The sequence below is a fragment of the Halichoerus grypus genome, chromosome 10 (assembly GCF_964656455.1).
Source record: "Halichoerus grypus chromosome 10, mHalGry1.hap1.1, whole genome shotgun sequence".
NCBI lineage: Eukaryota > Metazoa > Chordata > Mammalia > Carnivora > Phocidae > Halichoerus > Halichoerus grypus.
This window is the reverse complement of record NC_135721.1, coordinates 96375727-96389949: the sequence shown is the minus strand read 5'-3', so window position 1 is coordinate 96389949 and position 14223 is coordinate 96375727. Positions and strand designations below refer to the sequence as shown.

General features: G+C 43.3%; 1 pseudogene across 1 annotated transcript; it reads right to left on the bottom strand.

Moving 5' to 3' along the window:
* Positions 1-5653: 5653 nt before the first annotated feature.
* On the bottom strand, positions 5654-13930 carry LOC118553468 (trafficking protein particle complex subunit 2-like; annotated as a pseudogene). Its single transcript, XR_013442208.1, has 2 exons — positions 13720-13930; positions 5654-6174 (listed from the first exon to the last, which is right to left on the bottom strand). The product of XR_013442208.1 is annotated as a trafficking protein particle complex subunit 2-like (transcript).
* Positions 13931-14223: the final 293 nt, after the last annotated feature.

The following is a 14223-nucleotide window of genomic DNA, read 5'->3' as shown; positions in this document are numbered from 1 at the left end:
AAGTGGAAATAATACTTACCTTATTCCTTGCTCCCTGGGAAGACATGAGGATGACATGGATCAAGCAAGGACTCAGGGTTGCTCAGAAGATGCCAGTCAAGGCTCTGTGTCCCCCTCACTCCAGGGCAAATGCCTTGGAACAAGGCACTTTAATCAGTATACTCCCAGGAGGGGTGAAAGGGAACCAGGAAGTAATGGAATCTACAGGAATGTCACCCATGAGAGGCACTTGGTTTCTTTGGTTTGTATTATCCACCCTACCTAGAACTGTGCCTCATGTATAGTGTGCTCAAAAACAATTGTTGAATCAGTGAATAATTTCCAATACTCATCCCCAACATGCAAATGAGGAAATGAAGACACAGAACTTATCTTCCTCTCTCTCCCTCTCCTAAGCCCACCTCCTCAGTCTATACTGTGCACCTGATTCCCTGGCTCAGGCTCTGCTCTAAGCAACCCAACAGAAGACAGCATTTACCCCATTGATAGTTTTCAAGGAGCTTTCATGTGCATTTTTCCATCTGATATGCCCAACCTTCCTGTGAGGGTCCATTGATCTATCCTGATCTTAAACACTCACAGTACCTTGATAGGGGCATAGTCAGGATTCAGTAAATGTTAATTGCCCTCCTTTTTTGGGAGGGGGGGTCTTTTTTCCCATGCTTACCCAATCACCAAGTTGCATTAACTAATCTTTGCCTATTCTGACTTTTTGTTCAATGAAACTAAAGCTGCAAATATCAATCAATTAATATTTGTTAGACACTTATGGGCTTTCTGCCAATGCCTCAGCTACCATAGAAGAGGGCAAATCGAGGGAGACATAGCCACAAAGTTTGATTTATTTTATTTTTTTTTATTTTATTTATTTTTTTTTTTAAAGATTTTATTTATTATTCATTAGAGACAGAGAGAGAGAAGCAGAGGGAGAAGCAGGCTCCCAAGGAGCAGGGAGCCCGATGCGGGACTCGATCCCAGGACCCTGAGATCATGACCTGAGCCGAAGGCAGACGCTTAACCATCTGAGCCACCCAGGCGCCCTGATTTATTTTATATAAGTCAACGAGGTCAAAGAAATATCAGCAAACATTTTTGCTAGTCATTTCCAAAACCAGATATATCACAGACGTGCCATCTGATTTTGGAAAGCACTAATAAACCCCCTAAAATATAGTGCCAATAAGCTAGATGATAATTGCTGTTCTTGCTGAATTTTTCTTGCCTACAAGCTGGCTTCTCTAAGTTGGTTCTCTAAACTCAATTTTTTATCTTAAGCTATGTAACTTCTCCTTTATATGGATCATATGGAAGTATTCTATAGAGTAACAACTCACAAATTACTGTTTCAGTCAACTCCCAAATGAATAACCTCTGAAGACTTCACTTCCCCGGTTTGAGACTTGAATATAATCCAGCCTGATGCTGACTTCATAAACATTGTCATGGATAGAAAGAAAACATGCTATTTCAAAAATCAGAGTTCACAACCCTAAGTTTGAGGCTCACTGGCTTGAGCAATTGCCTAGAAAATCTGAGATTCTAAATGGCAATTTGAATAAAATATATTATTAAAACAAAAGAGTGTAAGAAAAGAGAAACCAAGGAGCAAAAACCAGACAAGACAAATAAAGAACAAGTAGCAAAATGGTAGACTAAAATCCAGCTATATTAATAATTCCATTAAATATAAATGAACAAAACACTTCAATCAAAAGGCAGAGATTATCAAACTAAATATAAAAGCAAGACCCAACTATATCCTGTCTGTGTGTCTGTGTTCAAATTTCCCCTTTTAATAAGAACATCAGTGACCTTATCTTAACTTAATTAAATCTGTAAAGACTGTATTTCCAAACAGGTCACTGAGGTACTGGAAGTTAGGACTGTAACACACCACTTTTACAGTAGGGATACAATGCAATTCATAACAGCTGTTTACACTTCCAATGCTTTCAGTACATTTTTTAATTAAGATTTTATTTATTTATTTAGAGAGAGGGAGAGCATGCACAGGGGGAGGGACAGAGAGAGAAGGAGAGAGAGAATTTCAAGCAGGCTCCATGCTGAGTGAAGAGCCCAATGCAGGGCTCCATCCTATGACCCTGAGATCATGACCTGAGCCAAAATCAAGAGTTAGACGCTTAACCAACTGAGCCACCCAGGTGCCCTGGTTTCAGTACATTTTTCTCATCTAGCTTCCAGTTTCCCAGAAATGAAGACATAAAAAATTATAGAGATATAAAGAAATACAAGAGTTCTCTTATACTCCTTTTATACTCTTTTAAAAAAAATGAAACAATACTTCCTTTGTAGCAAACTCTCTCACTGACTGGGAAAATAAGATCTATCCAAAGCTCCAGGTTTAAGTCCATAGTAAGCTTGGCATTTTCCTAGATCCTATTCTTGCTATGCAGCTTCCTATCAGCTAACAGAACCAAAAAAAAACTAGTTTCAAGGACCAAGAAAGTGAGTAGTATCTTTGCATCACCTGTGGGAGGGTTCTCAAACCTCAGTCTTCAAGTTTTTTCATTTCTTTGCTTTTTGTTGAACACTCTCTGGCTTTTCTGCTGGCTCCCATAGGAGGTGTCCTGGCAGTGCCCTGTCTTAAGCTTCTGACAAATTTACCATGCATGGAGGCAGAACTGCAGGCTGAGGAGCCTAAGGACTGAGACTAAACCAATCTCTATCTTCTTCACCCCTGCCTGCAAAATAAGAAAACCTCTGCACTGACAGGTGGCAGGTCCTGGCTGAGGGTGATGCTTCTTGGATCATATATGTTTTTCTTGGCTGAATGCCAGAGCTAAAATACCCAAGAAACACTTACAGAGAAAAATCCCTATGTTTGCTTGCTTTGCTTTCTTGTTCTTTCTAGACAAGATTTGAACAGTGTCAGGGTTGAGATTAGCAAATCCAACAGCAATAACAACCAGGAAAATGAGTTGGTGAGGCCCATTGGCTGGGCCTGCAGGCTGGGAGGCCCTCCAGAGGTGGTGACTTTCTGATTCTCGTGTGCATCCTTCCTGAGTCCTGCCTTCTCTTTCCTTACCTTTCCCAGCCTGGTTTCCACAATGAAGGCCCAGAATTGAGGGCTGTTCTGAGCTTAAGACCTGAAATGAGCAGAAATGTAATTCGACTGTTTTCTCCATATCCTAAAGAAAGAGAAACATAAATTCGGACTCATGGATAATTATTCTGAGGCAAAGAAAGAAAAATCCTGGTGTGGACTATGCATTCTCAGAGCTGTTACGCTATGACCCATGGTGTGTCACGCACTGATCTAGATGTTTCTTAAATGGCCAAACAATAAAATAAAACCACAATATCTAAACTAATTACAGAGTTTCTAAATGGTGGTGATATTGAGGTCTGGGCTATTATTGTAGTTCTCTCATGCAGATATAAATAATTATGTTTTGTTTTATTCATGATTAATTAGATAGCAGTACTATTTGTGTTTCTATCCCAGGACTGGGGCAGGGAAAACCAAGATGAGCCTGAAGCATCATGGGGGCCATTAGGTAAGGAAAAATTGGGAGAGGATGGGGACATGTCAAAAGGCACAGGAACCAACCTAAAAGAGCTCCTAATGGTCAATAAGAACAAAATAAATAACAGTAAATATCCATGGGTACATACTGATATAAGTAACTGAGTTTTAAAAATCAGTAAATAATTGGGACACCTGGGTGGCTCAGTCGGTTAAGCATCTGCCTTCGGCTCAGGCCATGATCTCAGGGTCCTGGGATTGAGGCCCACATCAGACTCCCTGCTCAACGGGGAGCCTGCTTCTCCCTCTCCCTCTGCCTCCCACTCCCACTGCTTGCGCTCTCTCTCTCTCTGACAAATAAATAAATAAAATCTTTTTAAAATATCAGTAAATAAGTAAATAAGGGAGAAAAAACAGCCCCTTCTTACAGAAGAATTCTAATTAATAAATGTAGAAGTCACAAGGAAAACAGAAAACCACCTTGAAGTCACCATCCTGACAACTGTCTGATGGATCAGGGAATGCTAAAAGCAGTCAGCAAACTCTGAGGAGAAACAGGGTATTTGCAGTCTTGAATATCTCTGCAAAGATGTTCATTAATTGCAGAGAAAAACAGTAATTTTATAGTGGACAAATCCAGCAGATGCCCTTATCCAAGAGATCAAAAGGAACAGTAAGTTCCTTAGCAGTAAGAGGATATGTCAGCATGATGACCCCCAAGGGAAAGCACCAGGCCGGGCACGATGTCACCAGGGTGTGCCTGCCAAAAATGCATCACCTACATCTGATCCTGAGACAAACCCAAATTGAGGAATATGTTACTAAATAACTGATCAGTACTTCTCAGTAATGTCAGAGTCATGGAAGACAAGGAGAAATTGAAGAACTCTCTCAGATTGGAGGAGTTGAGGATATGGGACATGTAAATGCAAAGGTGGGGGAAATGGCTCAAGTTCAACTTAAGTCTGCAGATTGGCTAATAGTATTGTACCAATATCAATTTCTTTTTTTTTTTTTTTTTAATATTTTATTTATTTGACAGAGAGAGACACAGCGAGAGAGGGAACACAAGCAGGGGGAGTGGGAGAGGGAGAAGCAGGCTTCCCGCTGAGCAGGGAGCCCGATGCGGGGCTCGATCCCAGGACCCTGGGATCATGACCTGAGCCGAAGGCAGACGCTTAACGACTGAGCCACCCAGGCGCCCCACCAATATCAATTTCTTAAATTTGATAGAGTTATGCAAGGTCTTAATATTAGGGGAAGCTGGGAGAATGTAAATGGGAACTCTGTTATTTTTGCAACTTTTCTCTAAATCTAAAAATTTTTTATAAAAGGAAAGAATAAGGGTCACCTGGGTGTTTCAGTTGGTTGAGTGTCCAACTCTTGGTGTTGGCTCAGGTCGTGATCTCAGGTTTGTGAGATCAAGCCCCATCCCGGCTCCACACTCATCAAGAAGTCTGCTTGAGATTCTCTCTCCCTCTCCCTCTGTCTCTTCCCCCACTCTCATGAGCGCACACTCTCTCCCTAAAATAAATAAATAAATCTTTTTAAAAAATCTTCTATAAAAAGACAAAATACATTTGAAAACAGGTCTCTTTTAGGTTCCATAAAAAAAGTTTACCTTTAAGGTTCAGAATGGTCTGGTTTCATAAGGCACATATGGACTTACGGTATGTAGAGAGAAGCAGACTTGTGGTCTATGGAGAAAGAACCAAAAACCAACTGTTAAGGTAACTGAGACTTTCCTTCTTGCTTTGCTCCTTGCTGACTTAGTATTAACAGGTTGTTTTGGTTTCCCAGGTTTGTACAAATGAACCCCTAGCTCATATTACAAATGATTGCAATTCCTTGCTTCGGGTAATGTAGCTCATACAATAGTTTGTTCTAAAGTTTTAAATCTGTCTACCCAAATCTTGACAATGACATTTGGTTCTAGATTGGGACATTAAGATCAAGCTATCTGAATGAGTAAAGTCAAAAGCTCATTCTTAATTTTTAGAATAAAGGTATTTTCAAGGTTGTAAAGAGTTTATAAATAACACTTTTCACAAGCAAATATTGATCTGTTGACAATCGTAAGAAATTGAATGTACTGTTTTGAAATATTTAAGGAATTTCATTAGGTTTAGATAAATTTAGACTACAAGTAACACTTTTCCAGGCTATTTAATCAAGTTACTCACAATGTACACATTCCTGAGAAGACCCGATTATAGTGACATTGTTTATTTCCAAATTTTTCTGCATTCAACTTAAAAGGTGTTTCTTCCCAAGAAACTGAACTTTTCTGTCAAATGCGCTTGATCGAGTAGGAGAATTGGGTTCATAAAATGGATTCATTGCAAACTTTATGTATAAATCATAGACATCAGTAAAGAAGTTTTTTATTCCATCTTCTTGCCTTATGTCGCGAAGCATAATAAATCTCATATGACCTGCAGTAAAATACTGAAAGAGACCACTCATTGAACTTGTCCACAGGTTTCAAGTCCATGTTGCTGGACAGTCACATATTCTCATCTACGAGGTCGAGAGCAGCATGAGTTATGAACTAGTTCAGATGACGATGATCATCTTTGGAGTCTGCTTTTCCAGCTGGCAAAAATTCCATTTCAAAAACTGGATTATCATGGTGCCCAACAATTGCAAGGTAGAAGCCTCCAGACATTGTCTTCAAAATACAGCTCCTGCAGGGAGAAGCCAACAACGGAAACAGCCAGTCACTGCCCCCATCCCTTGCTTTTCAAATGTATGCATTGGGACTTTTCCACACAATCAATATTTAGACATATCTCATCTTACCTTGGATAGCTTTTCATTGTGTGGATATTCTAGGCCAGAGACCAAACCCTGCCTGTTTTCATACCTGAGCTGAGAATAGTTTTAAAGTGGTACCTGCATAATAACCTCTATTCTGCCTTTTGGCCCATAAAGCCTAAAATACCATCTGGCCCTTTAAGAAAAGCTTGTCAATCCTCATTCTAAAATTCTAAGGTTGGCCAGCAGCCTATTGAAAGGCCATTTGAACTGTTTCCAATCCAATGCTTTTATAAACAATGTTTCTGTAACATTTTCATTTAGCGGGTTTTGCCCTCAGGTATATCTGTAGGGTAAACCACTAGTCAAGAAAGAACTGCTGGATCAAGAGGTTGATGCATTTTTATTTTTGACAAATAATGCAAAATGGCCTTGGAAAGAAATCACAGCCATTGACTTCTCATCAGCTGTGCCTCTTCCCTACCTGCCTCCAATGTGAATTACTGATCTTTCTAAATTTTGCTGTCCCATTGTTGGAATTTCCATTCCTTTCATTGTAAGTTAGGTTGAGTACATTTTCTTTTCTCTTTCTTTTTTTTTTTTTAAGATTTTATTTATTTGAGAGAGAGAGAAAGCAAGAGACTGAGCACAAGCTGGTGGGGAGGGTCAGAGGAAGAGGGAGAGGGAGAAGCAGACTCCCTGCTGAGCAGGAAGCCCAACAAGGGGCTCGATCCCAGGACCCTGGCATCATGACCTGAGTTGAAACCAGACGCTTAACCGGCTGAGCACCTTTTCATTTATAAACTGCATGTTCTTATCTTTTGCTCATTTTTTTTCAGGTGGTTGGATTATTGATATTTACCAGCTCTTCTTGTTTTTAAATAACAGTTCTTTATATATTAAGGCAACCAGGTTTTTGTTGTATGAGAAGCAAAATTTTTTCCAAATTTTTCATTTTCAAAAACTTTTTAAGTAAGTATTTTTCCTTAAATAGACTTTATATGTACATAAGTGTAGCAGTCTTTTCCTTTATGGCTTCTGTATTTTATGTCTTACTTAGGAAGATCTTCCGTATTTAGAGATGATCAAAAACAACCCTCGACTTTTCTTCTGGTACTTTTATGTTTTTAAAAGTACTTCAATCCATCTGGAATTGACTTTGGTGTAAGGAGTAAGGTATGGCTCCAGCTGGCACTCAGCTGTCCTGAAGCCACTTATTGAATAATCCATCTTTTTCCCACTGCTTTGAAATGCCATCTTTCCATACGTATTTGGGTCTATTTTGGAGTTCTCTAATTTGTTCCATTGATCTATCTGTACATTCATATGCTCTTTCAAGCTTCTTCTTTTTTTTTAGATTTTTTTATTTACTTGAGAGAGTGCGAGAGAGAGAGCACAAGTGGGGAGTAGGGGCAGAGGGAAAGGGAGAAGCAGACTCCCCTCTGAGCAGAGAGCCCAATGAGGGGCTCAATCCCAGGACCCTGGGATCATGACCTGTGCCTAAGGCAGATGCCTAACCGACTGAGCCACCCAGGCGCCCCTCAAGCTTCTTTATTAAGTATAGTTTTATTTATTTTAAGATTTTGTTTATTTATAACACAGAGAGAGAGAGAGATCACAAGTAGGCAGACAGGCAGGCAGAGGGGGAGGGAGAAGCAGGCTCCCCGCTCGGCAGGGCGCCTGATGTGGGGCTCCATCCCAGGACGCTGGAATCATGACCTGAGCCGAAGGCAGATGCTTAACTGACTGAGCCACCCAGGCGCCCCTAAGTATAGTTTTATAATGCCTTTTATTATTTGGAAGGGATAGTTTCCCTTGGTAGCCTTCTTTTGTAGAATTTTCTTGGCTATACTTGCATATTTTACTTTTCTTATGAACTTTAGAATCAGCTCGTCTAATTTAAAGGTAGATATTTCCATTGAGATTGCATTAAGTTTTTAGATAAATTCAGAGAGAAAAATTACAATACGATTTTTTCCTATCTGAAAACAGGGTGTGTCTCGCCAGTTGTCCAATTAAAAAAAGATTCTTTGCTAAAGTTTTAAAGTTTAGGTTTATTTAGATTCATTTTAATCGACTTTATTTCCCAGGTATTCTGACTTCAGTGGGTATTGTAAGTGGAATTTTTCTTCTATTGTATTTTTTAATCAGGTCTTTTGCACATCAAAAAGCAATTGCTTTTTGTATACTAAGTGTGTAAGTGGCCACATTACTGAACTTTCTTATTATTTATTTTTCAGTTGATTCTCCTGGGTTCCCAGATATGCAGTCACATCGCCTGCAAGTACTGATAATTCTACTTTCTCGTGTAAGTGAATCACGTTTACTTTTCCTCCAGGATCCATTGCAGATCCATGCGAGGAGCGCCTGGTTCTCTCCCGGAAGTCTGTGTCTACAGCTCCAATGGGCTCTGCTCTCTATTCTGGGTCCCAGCGGCTGATTTCCCACCAGCATAAAACTTAACAGAAAATTATTTTAAGCAAAGGAAAGACAAGATTGTATCTGGAGTTAAGATCGTGGATGCACTCTGCCAGATCGTAGAGTGAACAACTCGTCTAAGGGAAGGAGATGGGTTAGCTGACCAGTCCAGCCCTCGTGGTAAGAGCAACCAGCTACCACCCAGCAGCCCCCCCCCCCCACCAGGTGTGATTCGGGAGGGAAAGTTGGCTGACACTTAATGAGCATTTACTAGATGCCCGATATGGGCACTTGAAGCCCAGTTGTCCTAGCATCTTTGCTCAGCATTCACAGATGAAAGAGTAAGGTGCCCCAGTCTCCCAGGCAGGTGGTGGCAGTGCTGATGTTGGGATATGGCTGCTGAATCCCTGTGGAGTGCTGGAGGGCCCGAGAAGGAGTCCTGGAGAGCTGAGGCTTTGGGAGGCTGCTACTCGGCCAGAGAGCCAGCGGGAGCTGGGGAGGAGATCTGGAGCCAGGGAGGAACATTTCCACTCTGGGCAGGCCCAGTGGAAGTCCAACAGGCAGATGACTCCTCAGGTCCAGGCCAGGGATTTGGAAGAGTCCTATTTCACAGACACATTGAGACTTAAGTCCTGCCTCACAACCCTCACGCAGCAGTGGGGTCTCTGCTGGGTCCTGAGACATCCTTCCTGGAGCCCTGAGGAAGGCTAACCTAAGGATCCCATGTCATCATTCCTCCAGCTGGTATGAGCCTCGCTTCTCCGCTACCAGCCATTTCCCCTGCGACATGCCCTGGGCGCCGGTCCCTCCACCACACTGACCTTCCTCCCTGCCCCCACCTGACCACTCCGCTACTCACCAGCTGGGACACCTTGGTCAAGTTATTTAAAACCTCTCTGGGCCTCAGTCACCTCATCTGTCAAATGGGTATGCTAACTGCCTCCTTCAAAGGGTTGTTATGAGGATTAAATGAAGTAACATTAACATATGAGTAAGTGCTATTTAAGTGTTTAAGTAAATTACCACGAGGAGAGAATTTTGTATGGGACATATTCTGAGTTTTAAGGAAGAAGGTCAGTTTTATTTGAGGATGAGATTGGGTCAAAAACCAGATGATTCTTAGGGTGCTCCCATGTCCTCACCTCCTCGTTGTGCACCAGTTAGACCCAGAGTTCACCCCTCCTTGACAGTCTCTGTCCTGTGGGGAAGCAGGCCATGTGATGATTCTCATTTTGTCAGCTTCTTCTCCCACTAACAGCCATCAGGTCTTTGGCAGTCATTCTGTTTTTATTTTTATTATTATTTTTAATATTTTATTTATTTACTTGACAGAGAGAGAGACACAGTGAGAGAGGGAACACAAGCAGGGGAGTGGGAGAGGGAGAAGCAGGTTTCCTGCAGATCAGGGAGCCCGATGCGGGGCTCGATCCCAGGACCCTGGGATCGTGACCTGAGCTGAAGGCAGACGCTTAACGACTGAGCCACCCAGGTGCCCCAGTCATTCTGTTTTTAATGTTATATATGTTTAGCAGTGACAAACCCTTTTTATGACATAAACACATAGAAATGCGAGCGTACAATATACAACGACACACCGTGTGGATAGCACCAGACCAAGAAACAGAACGTGAGCAGCCCCCCCGATCACTCCCCCCGGTCACTCCCCAGCTGCAAGGTAATCGCCATGTGAGTGATGCCGACCCCACGGTTGTGTCGTCACACTTCCCGTGAGCGGAATCCCGCCGCATGCCCTCTGCCAGCTTCAGCCTTTTACGCTCCCCGTGACGTGTGTGAGATCCACTCACACCGCGGGGTGTAGCAGGAGTGTGTTCCTTCTCGTTGTGTGCATGTTTCTTTCAAGTATCTTGATTGCTTTAAAAGGTTCTGTTGTGTCCATAAACCACAATTTGTCCATCCTCCTGTTGGTGGACATTGGAGCTGTTTCCAGGTGGAGGATGGTACAAGCAGAACTACCGAGAACATTCCTGCCCGTGACTTTGGGTGGCTCTGGGCACTCATCTGTCTGGAGTGTACGGACATACAGGTGGACTTGCTGGCTCAGGGGCTATGGCTGTGATCAGCTTAGGAAACTGTGTCAAGCAGCTCTCCCGGGTGGTTCCACCAACTCACTCCTGCCCAAAGTTAGTGAACTTGAAGAGCTGAAAGCTTTTTTTTTAATGATGAAATAATTCCTATATTTGAATAATTCGAATGAGGCCTGGTAGGGCTTGTAAGTGATCCCAATTGTCTTCATTTTCAACAGATTGTAAAATGCTGCTCAGGGAATATAATTTGCTTCCCATTTACTGATAGTAAAAGAGAGAAGGTAATTTATTCATCTAAAGGCCCAGAGAATGATGGAAATAAGCATTCTTTTTTAGGGAGATGGAAGGGGGAAACAAGCATTCTTGAATCTCTCCCCACTGTATTAGACTGTTAATTAATGAACAGAGTGCTAGTCGGAATCTTGCGCTCGGAGGCCAGCCTCCCGAGTGCGGGTGCCGGCGGCCCCATCAGCTAGCTGGGCATCCCAGGACAAGGGAGTGGACCCCTTGCCTCTGTGTCCTCATGTGTAAGATGGGAGTCCAGAAGTACCTGCGTCATAGGGTGGTTGTGGGATTGAATGAGATCTACGTGGAATGCTCAAAACAGGGCATGGCGTATCATACATGCTCAATTAAACACGAGCTATTGTTTTGATAGCCTCAAAAGAGTAGCAATCATTGAAAATAGGATTCTGGACAAAACGTATTAAGACAAACAATGCTGTTAGCTGCTTTTCCTTATTACCACACAGACCTCTCCCAGCCAGAGCCGGGTTAGTCAGAAATACCACCCGAGAGAGTAAACACAGCAGGCGGTAAGAAGCCAAGGCTGTTTCAGAGTCTCGCACCAAGGCTCAAGTTCAAGACCAGTAGCACATTCGCTCGTTCTCCCTGGCAGAGTAGGGCGGGCCCCAAGTCTGGTGAGCCGTGTGTGCAGCCTGCTGCTGGTTGGGGAGGCAGAAGGAGGGTGGCTGTTGCAGGCCCCAGCCACCAGCATGTGGAGTGACTGGGGGCCCTAACAGCAGAGGTAGGACAGAAAAAGGTGTACAAGCCCTCAGGCACTCCCATGCACTTGAGCCATGAAAGGGCTCCCGTCACAGCAGAAAACAAACAGTAACTGATCTTTTACGTGATAATCTCAAGGCATCAAGAAAAAGACAAATAACTCTCTCTGCTCTCTGTCTATAAAGTGAGCAATAAAAAAAAAAAAATTTTTTTCTGGGGGCGCCTGGGTGGCTCAGTTGTTAAGCGTCTGCCTTCAGCTCAGGTCATGATCCCAGGGTCCTGGGATCGAGCCCCACATCGGGCTCCCTGCTCCGCGGGAGGCCTGCTTCTCCCTCTCCCACTCCCCCTGCTTGTGTTCCCTCTCTCGCTGTGTCTCTCTCTGTCAAATAAATAAATAAAATCTTTAAAAAAAATTTTTTTTTTTCTGATAAAGGGAATGTAGGGTTCTTCAACACATCAACTGCAAGGAAAAAAGAGATGGAGGGCAAATCTTTAGATTGGGACACGAAAAATCATATCACAATTGTAATGTGAGCCCCTATTTGAATCTTGATTTAAAAAAAAATCAGCAGTCCTGAATTTACTAAATAAACTTGCCCCCCCACCTCAAAAAAAAAAAAAATTCTGCTTAAAGTCTGAATGTGTTATGCAACTGAAAATGTAAACACAACCAGATATATGATGATATTGAGAAATTATGATTAATTATTACATGTAATAACAGTAAGGCAATTATGTTTAAAAAGAACTTTCTCTTTTAGAGACTGATGCAGAAATATCTAGAAGTGAAATGATAGCATGTCTGGGATTTGCTTCAGAATTGGTGCGGGCTGAGGGTCACTGGGTAGGGCGGTAGGGTGTATGGGCAGACAGCACCACTGGTAGAGGTTGAAGCGAGGCTGATGGATACTGTTCAACTCTGAACTGTTTGTGTGCCTTCAAAATTCATAATAAAAGTTTTTCTAAGCTGCTCTGCGGGGGCGGGGGGTGAAACATAAGGAAATGTATATTTTAGAAAAATTTCCATCAAAACTGCTAAAATAAAAATTGGCACTTGAAGAAGCAAAAAAAAGGGGGGGCAGGAAAACGGTAATGTATTTTACAAAGATGTTAATCCAAAATATGAAGGCTGCGTGCTGTGTGGAGCAGTAGAGGGAAAGTCGTGAGTGATCTAAAGTTGGCTACGTAGAAGAGCTCCTGAATGGGCTTATTCATCCATCTGAAATTTGCTGACGACCCACTGTGGGTAGACAGTCGGGCCCCGGGCCCCAGGGACGGCCCCCTGCGCGCCCTGCCCCTGCCACACCCCTGTGGCTACTGCCGACCCCGCGCCAGGTCCTAGAGCTGCACTCCCTGCACGGTGTTGTGGAACACAGTGCAGGCGTGGGGGACGGATTTGCTTCTGGAATGGTGCTCTGAGCAGGCGGGGTGAGCAAATGGCAATTCTTTTAGAGAAGCACAGTCTGAATTCAGTATGACCTCAAGGGCCTGCCAGGAGTTAATGCTGTATGGACAAGCACTTGGCCTGTAGGAGGTGCTTCGTGTAGGTACTCAGCAAACGTACTTATTGTTACTACAATAATAATGCAGCTTGAGGTTTATTCTGATACCCCTGCCCCTTAAGTATGTCTGGGGCCAGCCTACATTTGCAAAATGGTGAGATTTCTGCCGTAAGTAGCTTGAGCAATTTTTTTTGCTTAAACAATAATTGATAAAGGCTGCACCTAATCAACTTAGCTAGGAACTCGGAATTTCAAAATGGCCAGATAGACCTTTAATAGTGTGTTTATAGTTCGTGTCCAGGGTCACATGCCACTGTGACACAAACCTCCATTTTCCTCCCCTGTGAAATGGGCACACCTCCTCAGGGTGGCAGGAAGGAGAAGCCATTCCTATTAAGGTGGAAAAGCCTTTGCATAATGGTGAGACTGGGAGGTCCCAGAGAGGGGGGCCCCAGGTAATTCCTCTCCTTGCTGGGTTTGCCTGAGACACTTCTGCCTTCCTTACCGTGAGATGCTGGGTGATTCACCGGGTTCAGTCTGGGAGCCGGCACGGAGGGTCCTGCCTATCTTCCCAGCCACGCAAGGATCCCTGACTTCTTGCTCTGGCATCTTGGTGTCCTCAGCTGGGTTCTGAGTACTGGCTGCCGGCCGTGGGAGAGTAGAGGACCCAGGGACTCCTTCCCAGGGGGCATAGTCAGGGCATTAGTCACCTAGCAAAGCTCTCACACATTGGTTTAGTGGATGTAGCAACAGACAGGTTCCACGCCGGCAACTTCTTTGGTATTCCAGGCTCTGTCAGCTCAAGAAAGCCTCATCAAGCCATTGCCATTTACTCAAAAGTACGGGGCCCATAAAAGCATAATGCCAGGAACGTGGGCTGCATGCTTGGCTCTGCCGCACTCAGACTGTTCTTTATTTTAAAAAGCCCTCTGGCAGCTTCTCCCCAAATCATTCGGGCTTAGGACGTCACTCCCTGGTCACACCTAGATTCTTGACTGATTTAAGTTTT